A 20445-nucleotide genomic window follows, 5' to 3' on the forward strand; every position below is an offset into this window, starting at 1 on the left:
GCACTTTAGGGCATCAAAAACTCAGACAAGTGAGCAGGAAAGGAGAAAACAATGATCCAGGCTAAACAACATCCGCATCAAGAATGAGTAGACGAAAACTGGATGTAGTAAGATGTAGTAAGGCTCCAAGAGGAGCCTTAGGAACAACTTACATTTCTGAGACTAAGCCTAATCCATGTACCCAACGGGTTTATATTGATATAATTGCTTATGATGGAAATGGCTTCAGCTCTGAGCCAGGAGGTCCCTCTTCTCTATTTCCTTGGAGGTTTAACAGGGAGTGGATTTCCTCAGGGCTAGCACAGTATCAGAGCATGTTATCAGGCAGGAGACAATGTGCTGCTTCAAATCTGATGACACACAGCAGGAATTTTAATTGTACACTGGGATTTTAGAAGACTACCAAACTCCTTTGAAAACTAAGGCTGCAGTTTTAAAAACAGATTTGAGAGAAGTTTGTCAGAAGTGAAGTATTTCAAAATAACTGACTACTCAGAATCTTACAAATTTTATCACAAGATATTTTTAATACCAGGTAGTTGGTAAGTCCAGTGAGGATTTTCTGGCATTTATTTTTTTCCTCAGAAAATGGTTAGCAAGGTTGCAATCAAACTTATTGAATCCACTTACAGCTTTATCAAACACAGTATTGGTCATGATGTCTTCCTAATAGAAGACACTGAGCTGATAAACATCAGTTCACCTTGCAGGCATTTGCATTTGAACTAGGAATTAATATTTCATTCGGCAAAACCTCTGTGGTTCTTCAGATAAGAGCTATATAAAATGTGATCTGTCATCTCATTAATATATCTTGAAATGGGGTGTAAAAAGGAGGTTATATGCCACTTGTATTTTCCCTGTGTATTGAGTCATCTTTCTGCATTTCAGTGTCAAGGGACTTACAAGGATACAACTCCTCAGTAATTTGATTTAAAGTTGACTTTTCACAGTAACTGGAAGAAAAATAAATGATGTACATCTTCTGAAATAAAAAAAAATAATTATGAAAGGAAATTATACTTGTTAAATTCTAGTTGTCACAGAAGTCTACTCAGAGAAGCTGCAGAGAGTAAACAAACCATTTTGCTGTACAACCCTCAGCAAGCTACATTAAAAACAAAAACCCAAAGCTACTCTTGGTATCTGTAGCTTAGGAACTTCTCTGGTGTTTTATACTCACATGCATTCAGACGAGAAAACAATCTCCAGGGGAGATAAAGGAGTCAGTTGATTACCAATGTCATTACAAAGATAAAACCACACTTTTGAGCTTGAAAAATATCATTTCAAGTGGGGATTTCAGAAAAAAAATATAAATGCAGTTTCCTACTAGGCACAGTTTACTTGTTCTAAGTTCAGAGCTTCCTAAGCATTAAAATAATATAATTGCCTTTCTCTGTTTCAATAAAAACAGAGAAACAAATACACACACACACAAAACCAAACTCCATTCAAATATTAAGGTATGGAAACATAATCAATAGGCATTTTTGGCCTGTTTTCCCATCAGAAAAATGCACCATGAAAACCAATTTTGCTTGAAACAATATTCTTATCTGTCTTTTCCTTTTGTTCCACCTGCAACCTGTTGGCTGATTTGAGGAGTCATCTAAATCCTATAGCTTCAGAAAATAGGCAGTTAGAGGGGAACACGCTGGTGTACATACCTTCTTACCAACAGCAGAGCAAGTCTTGACAAACAGATAAGCACCACAATGAAAAGAAAAACCATGTTTTGAATTTGCAGCATATTAGATACTGTGGTTACGCAAGCAAGACATGAATGCATAGGAAAACAACATTTTTATTAGTACCAGTGCGTAGAGAACTACTTCTCTTCTGCATTAGTAAAATTTTTCAGTAAAACATTTTATATTTATAAAAATATTTTTATATAAAGTTTTCAGTAAAATATTATATATATATGTAATTGAAAAACCACAGTGACATACTTCAGGCATTTGTGTGGTATATAATGCAGCCACAATTTAATTCCTGCAGAAATAATTTACTGATTTTATTCTACCAACGGGAGGGATGCTAATAAAAGTCCCCAGCAGACTGGAGCCAGTGAAGGCTGAAGAAGTTTTTCATAAATCACATCCATCTCAGGTCTGACACACCCCCTTACAAATATGCTTTTCAAACCTGAGACATCAAGATTCAGCCTGTATCTGCACCACACAATGTCACACAGGCTGATAACTGAGCTAGTGCTAGAACTGGAAACAATTAGCTGTGTCAGTCAAGGGTCACATGAGTGCTAATTAGCTTTACTGGTGGAAAACTGGTTAGGTATATTACGCAATATAGAATGCAGAAGATATCGACAGCCCTGGGAACAGAAATAGAAACCTTGGATGGATGGCCACACTATTACTCTATAAAACTTTTTCTCCCTTTTATTCATTCTTTGCAGCCCCCTAGATCATAAACTTTTTCCTTGCTACTGGCAAATCTCTAATCGTATGGGCGCTTTCCTGGCAAATGAACAGCAAAGGCTTGAAGTTCATGCAGCCCAGAAGAGACAAAGAGCCTAGATCTACCTCTTCCACAGAAAGAAAGAAAAGGTTTCTTTCCTTCTACCTGCCCCCAAGAATCCCTTGAAGCCAATTCTGCCTGTGTATGTATGTTTCTCTGTTAACTCAGGGCAGAAAACAGGGTCCCAGGGTCTAGTTAAACCAGCTGCAACCGAGAAATGGGAAAAGCTGCTGTTTGTAGTGATCAGGAATCCAGCACGCTTTGGGTACACCTCAGCTACTTACTGGATATTGCCCTATTTCTCCCTGGGCACGCACATGCTTTCAACGTACTGCTTAGTGTGCAGTTTGCTAAAATATATTACAATGGAAATACAACTCTTAGTTAAATTAAGGCCTGCAGTAGTCAAGTAACTTTTCTTCTAGTGAGGCCCTTAAAAGTAATTTTTATACTCTGGAAATCACCAGATGACAACTCAATAACTGCACTTGAGACAGAAACCATGGTCTTTCTCTTCTCTCAGACTGGGTAACTGGGAACTGAATATTTCCTTCCTCCTAAAAGCGTACCCTCCCTTTATCATTACCATTAATTTTAATAGGGAATTGGGAATATTTAATAGGGAATTAATAGGAATAGGGAGTATTTAATAGGCAAGAGGGTTTATTTTTTATTTTTATTTTTTTTGCTGCTGGACTGACTTCCACAGAAAGCTTGAAGTGGCTTTCTGTGAAAGGATATCATATCCTTCACAGTGTGCTCTGAACAGAAGGTTGAGTGTAAATCACATCTATACATTTACTATCAAATATATTTTTTTTTTTCTTAAAAGCCATTCTGTGAAAAACAGTATAAACACAAACAAGATAGGTGCTTGTTCCACTCAGCCATTTTTTCTGATGGTTATTCGTATACACCCCTCCCAGTGTTTCCACCAAGGCTACCTCATGGCAAGCTGCACTCTAAAAGAACCGGACTTGGTTCTGGTGCTCTGCCCTGTTAGCAGATCCCAGACTTTCCATTCTCCCCACTTCTTAATTGCAATTCATTTTTGAAATCATCCCCTTGGCCTCGGTTGACTAAGAATGGAGACCTATCAGTTCTAGCTGAGTTAACTCCACATTCATACACCATTTTTCATGTTTTTGGTCTTACAGTAAGAGAGACAGAATACAAGACACTTAATAGCTTTTTCTTGCCTTATGTATCACAGAGTTTGGACCTTAAAATGTATTTAAAAGTTTTCTCTCCCTTCTCTGGAATGGAACTCTCTCTGCTTATACAGAGAAGAAACACAGATAAAACAGATGAACAAAGTTCAACCACACTTGAGATTTTCACTCCTACTATGCTATTTAACTGTTAGGTAGCTTATACTGTTTTCCAGGAACTACTTGGGAGGGACTGCATTTCATCAGGAACCACTGTTTTAGAGTTGTGAACCTGTGACACATGAATAAAGGAATTCTGAATACCTCAAAACCTTACTTCTCCTGATATGACTTATAAAGCTCTTTGGGTTTCAAGAGAAAATTACCCCAGAGGGGACCTCTATAGACATAATCCTAATTTCTTACATGAAAGAATAGATGAGCAGATACCAGCATCACCAGCTGATTTCAGAAGGAAATAGAATCATTAACTTAGTGCACAGTGAGCAGAAAAAGGGGGGAAGATTTGTTGCTGGACATGACTGAATTCTAGGTGACAGTGCCGTCTAATCAGGTTTTTAGTCCTCAGGATCCTGCTTCCGAGTCCTTCACAGCAGGCACAGGAAAAATGGCAGTTTTGCAGGATCTGAGTCGATTGTAACCATACAAGAACATCTGCGGGAAATGTCCCCATCTAAGGGTAATGTTCTCATTAAGAAAAGCTTCTGGAAAGGTTCATCAGCTAGTTAAGAATTGTGGCTGTGTCTAGCTCAAGCATATTTTCCAACACTTTTCACAGAATACTGTCACTGCCACAAAGCTACCTTGTTCTGTGCTGAGTCAGCATTTCCAGAACAAGCTTGGGTTTGGCACATAAAGCCATGTAGCAGAGGCCCTGGTCAGAGGAGCTGCTTTTTGAATGAATGCAGAGGGAATTTATGTAGGCAGGAAAGAGACAACAACACAGGTCAGAAAAATAAAGATGAGAAGGCAGGAAAGAAAAACGCAAGCCACACCTGAATCACAAAATGGAAGGTTAGAAATAGATTTCTAGTCCTGGTCTGCACAACAAACCTCCCCTGAGGCAATCATTTAATTCTTCCAATTTCATTTTTCTCACTGGTGTACAACTTGCCTAATAGGAACTCTATGAACAACTTACTGTTCCTCAAAATACACTAAAGCTACAAAGTACTTATTAATAAAGATGAGACTGCGATATACCGAAGGAGGACAGAAAAGAGCAAGAGAAGAGAAATTTAAAAGAATAATTAGAATAATGTGGAAAAGATTTTCAGATGACTGGAGCTATGGTGCAGCAATAAAAGAAAAGCCAACTAAAATAGATTCAATAAAATGTGACAGCAAAATCCTCCCAGCCAAAACTGCCCACCAGAAATGACCAAGAAGAGGTTTGTAGGTAACCCATGTGCAACCTTTTGGTCTTTATTACTCATAATAAACGGTAACTTTCCTAACCCTAATTTATTTTCAAGAACGGCAGATTAATATGAGGGGAAGACTATCAGAATTCACTATCTGAATTTTCCAGATAATAATCTCTGCTTGTGTTAAATTATCACTGGAAGAGGAGCAGAAAAGGAACCACAATCATTTGCTTTTAACCCTGTTGGCAGGGAGTATATAGAAAGCTAACAGATAGGTGCTAGAATACTGTATCTTCATAACATCTGTTTTTTCTTTGCAAATAAATCCAGTCAAATAAAAAAGTAACCTTATTTATTTCACCCTACAGTGTTATCTGCATATAGAATTATTCAAGATAAGGCGAAAATTATTGGTTGTCTATCTAGCAAGTTAAATCAGATTAAAATACTGTATTTTAAGCAGAACTGTTCCTACACACATTTATTTCAGGGGAATTTAATTCACTTTGAGAGTGAATTAAGCTAAAAGAACAAGACTTGCTGAACTCAGTGACAGTCTCCAGATGAAGCTATGCTTTGTCTTATGATTACTTTTCAAATTTGCCTAGGCCTTAAAAGTCACCTTCCTTTGCCTAACGCTGCGCACACAACGCTCACTTGCTGAGGCCACTTACAGGGCTGTTTATTCAGTTCCTGCCAACCCCTATATAGGTGCGGCATGTATTAAAGTCCTCAGGTTTAAATATGTATACATATATGTGTATACATACATATACACACACAGTTTCCTGTATTTTACCATGAAAAATACAATCTAAAATCCATACTCCTAAATTCAAATTTAAATTAAAGTTAAAAGGAAAACAGCAAATATTTTACATTGTAACTTCCTCTGATGTTGTGAGGTAAGAGATGTTGAAAGGAACAGTACTGCCCATGTTAAAGAAAAAAAACCTGAAATCTATGGAAAACAACAAAAAAGATACACCGCCATTTCCCAAGTCAATGTCTGTTGCCAACAGGGGCATAGTATTCCTCAGCCCAACACAAAGGTCTGCTGCGTTATATCTGTGACATCTTGCAGGTGCTGTGATGTTTTATACTCAGCTGGTCACCACTGCATTGCCTGGAAAACAGAACCCCAGTCTGTTCTCAGGCCAGGGAAGAAAAGCTGTTCTGATCAGATCCAACAGCAGAGGCGTGACAGACTTGGATGTTTTCAATGGTGGCATAAGAACTAACTTTCAAATATGACTTTCAGCAGTAATTTTACCCCCAAATCAAGCGAAAAATAACAGCAAAAAAAAAAAAAAAGATAAAACACAATAAACAAAATCATGAAAAAGTAATTTTGAGCTTGAATACAACTGTACTCTAGAAAATATCAATGCATTAAGAATGAATCAAAAGCAAGTGAACGACGTACAACATAGCCATTAGTCTTTACAAAGAGCAAGGAATTGCTACCAGTCACCACCACTGACCGTGGGCCTGGCAGCATCGTGCTCACACCTGTGCCAGTGTCCCCAGTCTCCCTCCACCTCTTACAAGCACATGACTTGTCCATTAGCTGGGGAATGTGCACATGGCTGTCCATATATATATATATATATATCTGCATCCATCTATACCTTTTTATGTGCGCACAAACACTCTCTCTCTCTTGTAATGCCAGCCTGCCGCTCAGAAGGGCTGCGCATGATGACCGGATTAGCCATGCTCTGTACAACTGTCCACGGATGATCCCTGAAGTGTTTGCTGTTGTCATGGTCCCAAGGTCTACATTCATCAGAACTTTAACTTATTTGGTTTATGGTGTATACCTTTGAAATGTATTACATACAGATACTACCCCCTGAACGAAAGACACCTTTTGCAAACAACAGTTTCAAATTAATTCAACCCCCCCATACACCTTTTTTTTCCCCTAATAGCTGCAGAAGTAGGACGAGGTAGCACCGTCAATCTCTTTCTTTTAAGATTTATTTCTGAGAGCATTTTTCTTCCTTCACATAGCCAAGAAACTTTGGGACCCTGCAGCAGAGCATAATTTATTCTAAAAATAAGTAGGCTTCACAAAATAAACGAAACCACATAAGAACACCCATGGTGAGCTCTGAGTACATTACAAAAAGCACAAAGGGACCACGTGGAACACAGCAGCCCTAGAGTATTCTGGGCACATTTTTATCCTTACTAAGCAGATAAAAGATGACTCTCAGTTTTTAAATCTCTAAAGGATGAAAAGAAATTCATCTTGGATTAGGGTGAACACCATGTATGAAGAGACAGACAACAGATTTCTCTATGAAAGTCTTTTTTCTCATGAAATTATTCTGGTTGTTCTGTGGGTTCTTGTTAACTTTCCTGATTCACAACTGCTTTAAACACTTGCATTATTAACCTGTGGGATCAGTAAGAAGGAATTTACAACTTCCCCTTCGGCAAGGAGAAAAAAAGGACCTACCAACATACACGTAGAGGCTTTATGGGTTTTATATTTATTTATTTATTTACTCGGGTTAGGGGAGCATCCTCCTATGGGTAAAGCATGAAAAATTACTGGATCAATCTTTAAGTACCATACAAGATAATGCAGACACTATACCAGATAATAAAGTGAACATAGAACTGCTAATCTAAAAGCTAATCATATAACTTACTTTTAAAATGGAACTGGACTGCAAACTCCATGTATATCTTTGCCTGTGAATAAGAGGAAAATGTTATTTAGAATATATGTGCATTCCCTGAAGTGCAAGATGGAAGTGCCCAAACCTACTGTTCCTGCAGCTGTGACCTCACTACAAGGTGACATGGTTTAAATGCCAATGTAAAGAGCTCATGATGCAGGCCCTGCCTCATTGATGTCATGACCACAGGTTGAATGTGGAGTTCAGACTGTCATCTGACATCGAGAATGATTGTTTAAGGGTATTGAAAAATCTCATTTAGGGCTGATGCCGACAGAAGGAAGCTATACAATGGCTCTGTTTTATAGCTAAGCAAAGGACTTCCCTCAGAAGCTGCCAAGTCTGCTCCTTTTACAAGTACTAAATTCATATGGATTAAATTATTTTTATTTTCAATACAGGAAAGATGTTCCTGGACTTTCATGTTACAAGGAACTGATTAAACCCTTTGGATGGCAGCATATGTGATAGCACAGCACGCAAAGGCCAATTTAAAAACAGCCAAAGAACTCCAAGAAAAAAAACTCCATTGAAAAGATCCCTAATCCCAGAACGTTTATCAGTGTAGTTTTAATTTCACAACTAGACATGGCAGAGAATAAGTAAGCATCTACATATCATCATTTTCATCTATCGTGAAAAGATTTCAGAGCCCGGAAGTAGGATTCTTTTTATTTTTTTCCTTTTCAAGAGTAGTATGTATGGTTACTAGGTAATGAAGAGTACAAAATTCAACTACTTATAGAGGAGCTGCTGTACAAAGAGTTTGAGAACAGTGATGACCTTGGAAAAACCACGTTGGCTAATTTTAACTGCTAAAGGATGACTGCCTTTTGCTCACCTCCATGCAGAAATCTCACTGAACTTCAAGGGAAAGCAAACTTGCAAATATCCAATGTGTGATCCCACTGCACTTCTTCCCTTTTTTGCATCTTGGTTTAAATCCATAGGGACAGAGGACAGATTGAAGACAAGTCTGCCTTGCTAAGATTGCATACAGAACAATTTCTTCAGCTACCAGTCCAGACCAGTGTTTGCTAGTGTCTTCTCTAACGTAAAACAAAAAGGACTAAAAAGGTTAAAAAAATATTCCTGGAAAGGAAAAAAAAAAAAAAAAAATGCTGAGCATTGCTACAATTCTGGTAGATTGCTTCCTCTGTAGCTAGAAAAGTTCTGTTAGAGAGAGTCCAGAGGAGGTCATGCGGAGGACCAGAGGGCTGAAGCCCTATGAAGACAGGCTGAGGGAGCTGGGGCTGTTCAGCCTGGAGAAGAGAAGGCTACAGGGAGACCTCACAGCGGCCTTCCAGTGCCTGAAGGGGGCTGCAGGAAAGCTGGGGAGGCACTCTTTGGCAGGGGTGTGGTGATAGGACAAGGGGTAATGGCTTCCAACCAAAAGAAGGTGGATTTAAATTAGACATCAGGAAGAAATTCCTTACTCAGAGGGCAGTGAGGCCCAGGCCCAGGCTGCCCAGAGGAGCTGCGGGTGCCCCAGCCCTGGCAGTGCCCAAGGCCAGGCTGGATGGGGCTGGGGGCAGCCTGGGCTGGTGGGAGGTGTCCCTGCCCATGGCAGGGGTTGGGGCTGGGTGGGCTTTGGGGTCCCTTCCAACCCAAACCATTCTGTGATTCTGTATTACCATTCTTTCCTACATGTCAGATACCTAGAACACAGTGTTTGATTTCTCAAAGCAAAAGGCTAGCTTCTGATTAGCAGAAAATTCTGATGAACAATTAAGTCAAATGTTTCACAAATAAAAATATATATATTTTTCTCATATGCAAGGAGGGGGACACCTAGAGGACCATCTTATGCCCCTGTGACCATCTTTGAAGCAACGGTTAATCACACTATTAAATTTCAGTTACTGAACATTCATTTGTGTCAAAATACGTTTTTGTTTGTTTGTTTGTTTTTGTAATTTACTGTCAGCTTAAAGTTTATGGTGAAGGCCTAACTTCAAATAAAATCAAATGAAAGGGAGAAGTGATCTGAATCAGTGCTCTGAATTCACCTACCTGTGCCCCCCTGTCCCAAGAGCACCCAACCCACACACCTCTTTTTGCTCTAACACTCTGAGTAGGCTCAGATAATATTTCAGACTGTTATTATTAAAGAACCTTATTCCTTCGGCTGTATTGTTATCACACCATTACAGTTAGCATTTCCCAGTCAGTGTGGTCAGGAGGAAGACAAGAAAAGAAGCAGGCTTTCACGTTAGCCTTGGTATCCCAACCACAGCTAATCAGCTCAGGTGTATTATCATCTGAGATGATCCCATTTGCAAAGCTCTAGTATCATGGTCTTTGGATCCCTCAAGTTTCCTTCCTTTTGTTTCTTTCTATTCATTAAAAATTACTCATCCAAAATTTTACTTTCATTAATTTAAGAAAGCCAGCCCTTCTCACCTTCTCTGCAAAACTTTGTTATTTGCTCACCCCTTCAGTCTTTTAGCCTAAAGGGAACAACAAAACAGTGTGGTGAGGCAAATACTTCAGTCCTGCCCTGACAAGAGAGCAAGCGCAGACAGACTTGAAAAGCCTTAGTGCAGCAACAGGCTCCTTCACAGCTCTGTGTAGGAACTGCAAAGTAAACAGGGAATCAAAGAGCATTTTCCTCTTATCTCAAAACAGTAAGTGATACCAGCTGCTCCTCTTTGCAAAAGCAGTGAATGAATTTCCATTTCTGATGGTCTTCAGGGTTGTCAGCCACACTCTTGCTCCTTGGAGAAGTAGGTGACACTATTTTGTTGCACAGAGAGATGAGAGGTTTGACCTTAGTCTGTTTGGATATAAACCTTAACTGCTCAGTTTGACATTGGTTTATATAAACCATATTTTTTGTCTCCCGTACTGACCTAAATCCTGCAAGGTTTGGTTTACAAACATGCCGGGGGGAAACTGGTTTTGCCCTTGCCCTACATTTCCCTTTCTCTTCCTAGTTTAACATCTCTAATATATTTCCTTTTTTACCCTTATTATAAAAACTACTTTTTCAAGTAAAATATTTTAATCGTTTGCTGGAATTTATAAGCTTGGTGTGTGTGTGTGTCATATAACACTGTTTAAAAGGTCATCATTGAATTAATTTAATTCTACTAAATAATTTGTTTTTCAAAAACATCTAAAATGTTACTGCTTTGATTAATGTTTATAAGACTATTTTTTAAATAAAAATTCAGGCTGACAAAGAAAACTTTCATTGCTGCAGTTCACCATTTATAAAATAAAGAAAAAGTCACTCACCTCTTCTGACATTCATTTTCATTCCACTGGCTTTTGTTCCCATCAGACTATTCCCTCTGCACACCTGCTCTCTATCTCCATTTGCCTGATTAATTATCCTCAATTCTTCTCTACAGGCTTTGACAACCTCCTCTTCCTTCTCCAGCTTCATACTATTTTTTGTGCGTGTGGTTTGTGTGCCTTAAATCTCCACCCTAGATATACTGTCTCCTCTCAAAATGAAACATAACACAGAAACCACCAATAAACAGCCTTACATAAAGTAACAATAAATAGCAGAACATCTTGGCTATATACCAATTTTGGAGAATTTATAAATTAAGCAGTTGTGAGACTAGGAGCTGGCTGCTGGGTTTAGGTTTCCATGTGATGTGTAGTCCCATGGACAAACAGCCATCATAATCAAAGAGATCTTTAAGACTGTATTATACATACTATCTCCTTTTAGATAATGCAGTTAGGAATAATCATTGTTTCAAAATCTAATACAAAGGCGAAGCAGTATTTTCTGTATCTGGAAGGTACACATAGGTGCTTCTCACTTTATTTCTTTTTTACATATCAGAGCTGCCTGGTGGTGTATGCTGTAATTAATTCTTACCAGAATTTCCATAATTACTATTCTTCTCTTGCCCTGCTTTCAGTTTGTTCAATCTTGCTGAAAAATCCTGCTGTTAAACAAAAATATACCTGTGCTTCATCATTCACGTAGCATTTATTATGGAAAGTTTTATTAGTCAATTTTTATTAGTAAACAGTTCCAAAGCAGATGCATAATCTTCACAAAGATGGGTCTGAGTGCTTCTTGGGAAGTGTAAGAGATGCTGCACCACTGAAAGTGCATCTGTGATACCTAGTTTTGTTTTCAGTTTCCTTCTCTGCCCAAAAGTCATGTAACCTTTCAAAGTCTTTCAGTTCTATACTCTAAAAGGTCAACAAACTCTTGAGCATTTTTGAAATCAGAGCAGTCTCACTATTCTATCTTCAGTTTTATGTAGGACTGACATGGGTCTGAGCGTGAGTCTGGAATCAGTATTTTAGAAACTGCACAGAGAGTATGTTTGGCAGCGCACAGAGCCAGAACTGTAACAGGTGTTACTCACCTGTGTGAGACACACCATTTGTCCTCTTTGTCAAAGAGGGGTAGAAGGGAAGGTAGGAAAATACTTATCAGTAACTTTACACAGAGTCATTCATAAGCAGTAGCATAGTCTTACGTTCTCACCAGCAATCATTTTCTTTCGCACACATCTAAGCCAACCTGCACTTACAAGATGCCAATTTGATTCTTTTGCCCAGCTGGTTTTGGCTATCTTTATAACTGATCCATCATTTACATGTAATAGAGAGAATCAAGTCATATACAGAGGTGTGGGGAGATGTGGGTGTCCTGACAAAGAGCTGGCCTCACACGTCCCACCTCCAGGTTGTTTTTTTTTTTTTTTTTCTTTTCCCCGAGGCATATTATTACTGTCTATGAGTCATTTCATTAATCTGGAGAGAAGGCTAGAAAACAAGTGAATAAACACCCTGCTTCACAACCTTCTGTCTGCACTGTTTACTTCTTTGCTAATGAATGAACAGCTAAAAAACAGAATTATCCTAACTGGGGACATTCAAAGGGACATTATCTCCTCTTTGTCAGTAGCTGCTGCCTGGGTCTGCCAGTCATTACACTACATAGTCAGAAGGTAATCTCAAAATGTTCACTTCCAATAACAGTGTAAAGATGACAAAGTCCAGGAAAGCAGTGGGAAGGAAAATACATGCTCTTAGTCAAAAAAGAGAGCACAGGAGTCTTTTACATGACTACAGCTTTTCTACAAAAAATGATTTAAAAAAGCAATGTGAGAAACACCAGACACCTCTGATGCCAGACACAGGACCCTGTCTCCAACAGTGCAAGGTCAGAACTCTTCCATGCACCGTGCTAGAACTCAGCACAGGCTCCGAGTTTTGCAGTTCACTTTGCGCATGGATAGGGCTCTTCATTTATCACAAATAAGGCAGGCAAGCGTCCGAAACGTCCTACTCCCCCTTTATAAATTTTACAGCTGTCAGAGTGATCCTATCTCTGGTGACACGAATAAAGATAGAAGATGAAGGACTAAATGAGAAACAAATTACTGTAGCCTCAGTTTTGCCCTCCAGTGCAGGAAATACAGGAATTCAAGGTCTAACTTCTGCCATCATGGAAGCCTGGGCTTATCCTCCCTTGCAGCCCTAGAGTTGCTAAGTCTGGCACTGCTGCAGGAGCAGACATAGATGAACGGATGCTCAGTGCTGCCCTTACTTCGTCCCACCTCCTTTTGGATTCACATTTCTTGCCTCCCATGAATGCATATAAGGAGTTACACCTTAGGACTATTATTTGAAACACCGTAAGATATTTAATAAATCCCTGTCAACTTTCAAGGATAGAAATATTGCACAGTTTCTTCATAAACAGTATTTAGTGCCTACAGAAAGCATTCTAAATAACATTCAGGTTACTATGAACAATTTTTAAAAAAAAGCATGACAGCAAGTCTGCTTGTGCACTTTACATACATTTTCCCCTTTGTCGTTACATACACTCAGATTTTGGAATTTAGTCTAGCATTTATACTTCTGCATTTCAGCGCATAGTTGAACACGCTCCTCTCTGATCTCTTTTCAAAGAGAATCTATTAATTTCTATATCAAGGAGGGCTGATGTTCATCTCTTGAGCTGAACATACAGTCCAGCAGAAAAATAAATTAATCATTTGGCCATTATTTGATGACTTCTTTTCCGCTTCCATCATACAACAGGACAGCAGCTTGTATGTATCTCTATCACGTGAGATATTTTTGCAATGACTGTTCAGATATGAGATTTTCTCTGCCAACTGTCACACAAATGGAGGTGACTGCCTAAATATGGCCAAACACTTGTTAGAGAGACTGACGTGTACATCCCTGTGTCTCTCTAGATGAGACCATGTTATCCATGCTGTCTGGGACGGACAGAAAGACTGGACATCATTGGTCTCTGGCATTGCCACAACATATTGGCTTATGTTGCCTTGGCTCCTTGATCCTTACAAAGATGGGCAGACAGCTCCCGGGGCTGGTCCAAGCCCTCAAAGCAAACATGCTGGCATCTCTGCGGCTGGCAGTATTGCAGATCAAGAGTTAATATTTCACAGGGCTCTTCAATAACTTGTGACACACAAATCACCACAACGCTAGGGTTCAGCAAATAAAATAGGTTTAGAGAGTTAGGGAAGGGCTATCTCAATAGAACTCAGTTTTAGTCTTATAAACCTAATTGAATCAAGAACCACAGGAACAAACACAAGCTTGCTCCAGAATCCCAGTTGAAACTGGTCAGCCAAGTGCTAAGCACCCCTCCACCACAGTCTGTTTTCCCCCTCATTTGCCACACAGTGCAGAGGACGTGTTGGGAGGGCTGTCAGTAACCCTGGCTGGAGGAGCATGTTCACACATCCAGATGCTGCGAGTGCAAGAGGTCCAGCCCTCAGGGCAGACATACCGCTGGCTCCTACTCACCATTAATACTACAGGACAGGTTCTCATTGTGTGCTAATACCTTCTTTCCTACAACACGTGTACTAGGACTGGTCCACTCTCAGGGAGAGGATGATGGGACATGCTCTGCCAGGCAGCTTCTCACAAAACTGAAATTTCCTACAGCACTGAAGTACAGGTACTGAGCCACACATACAGACAGACAACTAATTCTGTGTCCTTTTAGATGACCTTGCATGCCTCATTTACATGTGTAGAATATCACAGGCAGTTCCAGCCAGAGCTCTCCCCACTGCTCCTCTCCTCATCTTTGGATGAAGCAATATCCAGTGGCAGATGGGAAAGGGATGACAGGGACATGAAACTGGGCTGCATTTCAGACTGGATTTTTAGGGGCTTTGCACCAGAGTATCTCTCTACATATGTAAATATATATATTTGATTTGTACTTCTACATTGAAATCATTTGGGGCACAATACTTGAAATACTTTCATGTGCATTTAACTTTAGGACATACAACTTCAAAGATGTAAGCATACAAAATCAACCTTGACATGGAATTCTGTGACATACAAACAGAAGACTAGTATGTCTTAAAAAAAAAATCACTTTGGCAGAACAGTATTTGTGATTAATAGAAATTTGAATTAAATTTCTTCTTTCATGTATGCAGTAGTTAATTCTAATAAAGCAAGCTCAAGGTCTTCAGTTGCCTGGACAGGACTAATTAGATTTGTCCACATTATTACTTCAACATATTCAATCATACATAACCACAAATATCAACTTTCTTTTTAAGCTTTCAGTGCAAACAGTTTTCTCAAATTGCGAACAAAATCTACCCCAAAGGGAAACAAACAGTTTCAGGAATCCTACAAAGAAAAGTTTCAGGCTTAAAAAAAGATGCTTTAAAATTAAATTGCATAGTACAAAAACAAACAAATGAACAAAACAAAAACCAACCAACCGAACAAAAAACCCACCCCCACCATCTAAGTTTCATATAGAAATGAAACGACTCTCTCTATTAGACTGAAGTTATGTGAAGAAGGTTTGAGCAGGTGTGTGTGTGACTAGACATACTATGAAAGCAAGCAATATTAACAAACTAAAGTCATCTCTTAATATTACTGAGATCCTGTTAGCCAGGCATATAATTGACATAACTTGAGATGAAATGGCCTCAAGTGATGCCTTATGACATGGAGTCATGTACTGTTGGAGTTAATGATTGCTAACCAGAAAGCTGTTCCAGGATCCTTGAGGAACAGCTTAGAAACTGACTCTGTGCAAGAATGACAAATTAATTGAGAAAACATTTGATAGCTCTACCTAGTGCCAGCTAAGGTTAGAGCTAGATGCAGAGAATCTATTACAAAACAAGGAGGCAGCCGTAGCTGAGTCACTTTAAATCAGGAAATTCAATTCCTTCCTACTCCTCAGATTTTAAATATCCTATAGCAAAAAGCTCTATAGGATTTTTTTTAAATGTATAGAGAAGAAACCAAAATACCGCAGTCAAGTTTCTCTAAAGGAAGTACCCATGACTTCCAAAATGCATAAAATATATCCAACAAAATTAAGAAGAATAAAATCAAGGGATTTAAAATGAAGATAACTCATTTTACTCTTTGTTAACATTTTACTCTTTGTGGCTAAATGAAGTATTCCACACAAAGACTTAAAAGTCAGGAGGAGGAAATAAGTATTTCTGCTTAAAGTGGCTACTTCTCAGTGAGATAATGTATGACCAACACCAAGAGATTTAAGAATAATGGTTCTGTGACCCAGGACACTAGAATGGTGCTTTACAGAGCTGACTGAAAAAGTTTAAATCCCATGGGAAATGGGATTTGAAATTAACAGAATTTCCTATGAAATTAAAATGTTTACTCCGAATAAAGCTGAGGTTAAAACATCCTGTACAGGAGCTGAAAAGGCTGCTGGCACTACTTGCACTCTGACATTCACTACAGCACTGTGGGTGTGAGAAACAATGATGGAAGGAGCACATCAACCTCTGCAGGAATTCTCAGCACGGGGAATGTGGCAGAGCTGCATGCCACACCATGATGGAAGGGAATTCTATGACCCTGAAGGAAGACCAGCATCCTTTTGGGTTACCTCTAAAGTAGGCACCCATAAATATTGTAGAGTGTACCCACAGCCCACTCGCAAACTGGAAGAAAAAGTACTCAGTTTGAGTTGGGGTCATTTCTTTGGTGAAGTCTTCTATTATCTTCCAACAGAGGGATGCTTTTCCCACTACTATCCAGTTCTTGGGACTTTGCTCCTTGCCATTTTACATACAATGTAGATTCTTATTTCCTGCTAGGTAATGGGATTCCTTCAAAATCTTCCAATACTTTACAGTACTACAAAAAGTTCACAAGTAAGAGAAGAGGTGGTAGAACTGTACTTGAGCCAAAAAGGAAAAAAAAACACTGCATCATGCAACCTGTTAGCCTTCAGACAACTATTTAGAATTTTTACTCAAGACAAAAGCCAAACACACAGTGATAGAGTGAAAGACAAAAATACACAAATCTCTGAAAGCAAAAAAAGAAAGCTTACCTCACACTGACATGCTTTCTGCAAGCAGAAAAGGCACTCATTCAGGCAACTTTGGGAGAGCAGAACTTAATCTGCAAAGCATGTTCCTTCAGTTATTAGTTGCTCTTAAAGGAGAGCCATTTATTTGGTATACTAACAGCATTTGCCCAAAAGTCTCACTCATAAACATCAAACCAAGACTTGCTTTGAACTACCTCAATAAATAAACAAATAAATAAATAAACTGTATTGTATATTGATATTTTTCTGAAATTTCTAACTGTTTCTGAATTCAGGAATTGCTCTGGGTTGGAGCAACAGCTAGTATCCTAACTAGAATTTCCTTGATCATTACTTAAGCAGTAGCATTTTTATTTTAAAAACCTCAGTCCTCCTCCCCCACCAGTATTTCTCTTCTAACACATTCCATTCTAATTTTAGTCTTTTGAGAAGTTTCTTTTCCAGATCAACCCACTCTTTTTCACATTTAAATAATTTTCAGTTTTTCAAAAGAGCTCAGCTTTAGCAGGTGTTTCAGTAGCTAAGCAATAAGAAATGTCTCTTGAGAATATCTTCCATGTTTCCCAAATAGATTAGCCTGGAAATTTCAGGAGAACAATATTGGGCAAAATATCCATTCCATTTAACTCCAAAACCAGATTAAAATTCCTGATGAACTCCTGATGAAAAAAGCAAAAAGACATCCCCCAAAAGAAGCACTCATGCTCCCTGTTAACAAATAAAGGTGTGATATGAAACAGTTCTAACACTAGCAATACCAGTAATTAACTTGAATGCAATATAATTCAAAAGAAACAAGTTTTGAAGTTTGAAATGGAAGAAAATTATAAAATTTCTTTTTGATTTATTCAGCTTCAGTGCAGTCCCAGGATCAATAATGCTAAAGGGTTTGCAACCATAGACCAAATAAGTACATTCCAGTGGCTAAAGGCAAAAAAAAAACCAGCACTATACTAGTAATTTTGGGCCTGTAGACTCACACAGCTAAAACATGCTTATTATCAGATCTTGAAGTTGAACTGAAGCAAGATCAAGATACCTGTATACTACCTTCAAGAGCAACCCCTCCTCAGACTAAAGACAGTCTGGCCCTCTGTATCACTTCCAGCTATTTGAAAGATGCATTTTTACACTTTTGATTCTTGGAAGCTAAAAATGCTGCAGCGCATTTCAGCAATTGCTTCTCTGCAGTCTCAAGCAGTACAGAGAAACCCACTGACAATGATGCCTCTGTGCCTTTATGCAGTAAGAGCAGACCTATGAGATCTTAGCACCTGAATTTTGAAAGAAAGTTAATGCTAGGCATCACTTACAGATTTATCAATATAGGTGTTCATCTGCAGTCACGGGGTTATTTTTGCTGAGCTTCCACACTTCCCTAGAGTACAGAAACATCCTCCTCCTCCAGTGGTAAACCAGGTTCTAATAAAAAGTTGAATCTATCCTGTTATGTCAGTATAGAAGTAGCACCTGCAGTAAAAAAATCAGTTGGAGTATTATACATCAGTAGACATTTCCTATCTTATTCTTCAACATAACTTATCATTCCCATTACTACTCCCTTTACCTTAAATTCATCTAACCACCTAGACCAAAATAATTCCTATTTTAAAGCTGTACTTAATACTCAAAAAGACTTTCTTTAACCAGTGCAAAGAATTCAGGGAAACGTTTCTTCAGCAAATGTTATTATCTAGGATTGCTTTAGTCCCAGTTTTCAAGACGTGAGATGTGTTTAAGTATGTACCTAAAGTAAACTCGTCAGCTTGCAAGATTTTTTATAAAATACTGTTTTCTTTGAGGTTTAGAGTATGTATTATCTGTCTTCCAAGTCTGCTTCTGACTAGGCTCTCTAGCAGAGAATAAACTATGTTCATTCCCAACTATGCCAACTCTGCTACTAGGAGCAGCCAGGTGAAGAGGGGAAATACTAGAACCTAGAAAAAAAAAAAAAGAGAATCCTGATATTTTCACACACACACACAGAAGCTCACCTCAAAACATGTACTTCTGGAAGAAACGACTTCCCCCACGTATACATTAATTCCCTGTCCACCTGCACTTTCTTTTTCCCTGTGGTTTGTTAGTGAGCATGAAAGGGTGCTGGTGAATGAGCTGGGGTGTGGGGGTCTGTCCCCAAGGACATGTTTTCCTCCATTAAGTACAGAAAACGTCCCATGGCTGGGTTCAACCTCTGGCTGAGCACGCAAATACATCAAAGCAGCCAGACATCACTTAACAGCCCTTAAACACAGGTTTAAAGTTTTACGTGTACTTATGACTACATTTAAATATTTAAAAGCCTCGGTTCTCTCCTCCTCACTAAATCTTCCTTTTTCTCAAAAGCTCTTTTGTCTAAACATGGACCAAACAAAGTCTGAATTGAAAAGAGGACAGGAAATTAGATCAAACTGGGTACGTAGCATTCTCATTATCCCTCCCGTCAGACAAGTCAGAAGCAGTTACATAATTGGGCCTCTAGACTCTAGGCAATGAAGTGTTAAGAGAGAAAAGCAATCCCAGGACAACATGCTGGGCTTGGGCAAATAGAAAACATAAAAGTAGGCCAAGAGCTTACCCTTAATGTTAGCTTTTAATTGTACCATGTCAAAAAAGGTTCATCATATGGCACATGTGGCCAAAAAGGTTAGAAAGCATGTAATAAAAGAAACGGAAGAGGGAATAATTTTATCCATGCTCTCGTATGCACTTGTGCACACATCAGAGAAAGCACGCTTGTGAGCGAGCGAGAAGACGTGTGTGTGAGAGGAGTACAGTGCGCGGAAGTACAGGAGGCAGCGGCCCGTAAGCAATTACTATGAAAAGGATTGGGGGTGGGGAATCTGTGCACGTCCCTTTTTCAGCTTCTGCTGTAAAAAAATAAATAGACCTTTTAATCCGCGTTTTCCTTGAAGCCCGCTCTATTGACCATTCATTTCTCTCCCTTCCCAGCTCTTTACCTCCTCTATATGGCTGATGAATATGCAAATGAATAATCAGTTTTATAATAGCCTATCCTTTCTAAAAACAGGCCATAAATTCGGACCCCAAGCAGGACGCTCTAAAGAGACTATTATACTACATGGCTGGGGGAAGAGACAAGCCCCAAATACCACCACGAGCACACCAGAGCTCTTTATAACGTGTGTGAATGCAGACAGAAGACGGGCTCCTCAGAGCAGAGCCGCAGCCAGAAAGGGGAATCTCCTCACGGGATCACGGCACGCCTGCCAGGAGCTCTCCGGTGCCCCAGAGCCCGGCATGCCGCCGCCGTTCTCGGGGGGCTCCGGGGGAGGCCCGGGGCCGTGCTGCGGGGTAGGCCGGGGGCAGGCCGGGGGCAGGCCGCGGGTAGGCCGGGGGCAGGCCCGGGGTAGGCCGGGGGCAGCAGGTGGCGCCGCGGA

Source organism: Anser cygnoides, chromosome 10, assembly GCF_040182565.1.
Source record: "Anser cygnoides isolate HZ-2024a breed goose chromosome 10, Taihu_goose_T2T_genome, whole genome shotgun sequence".
NCBI lineage: Eukaryota > Metazoa > Chordata > Aves > Anseriformes > Anatidae > Anser > Anser cygnoides.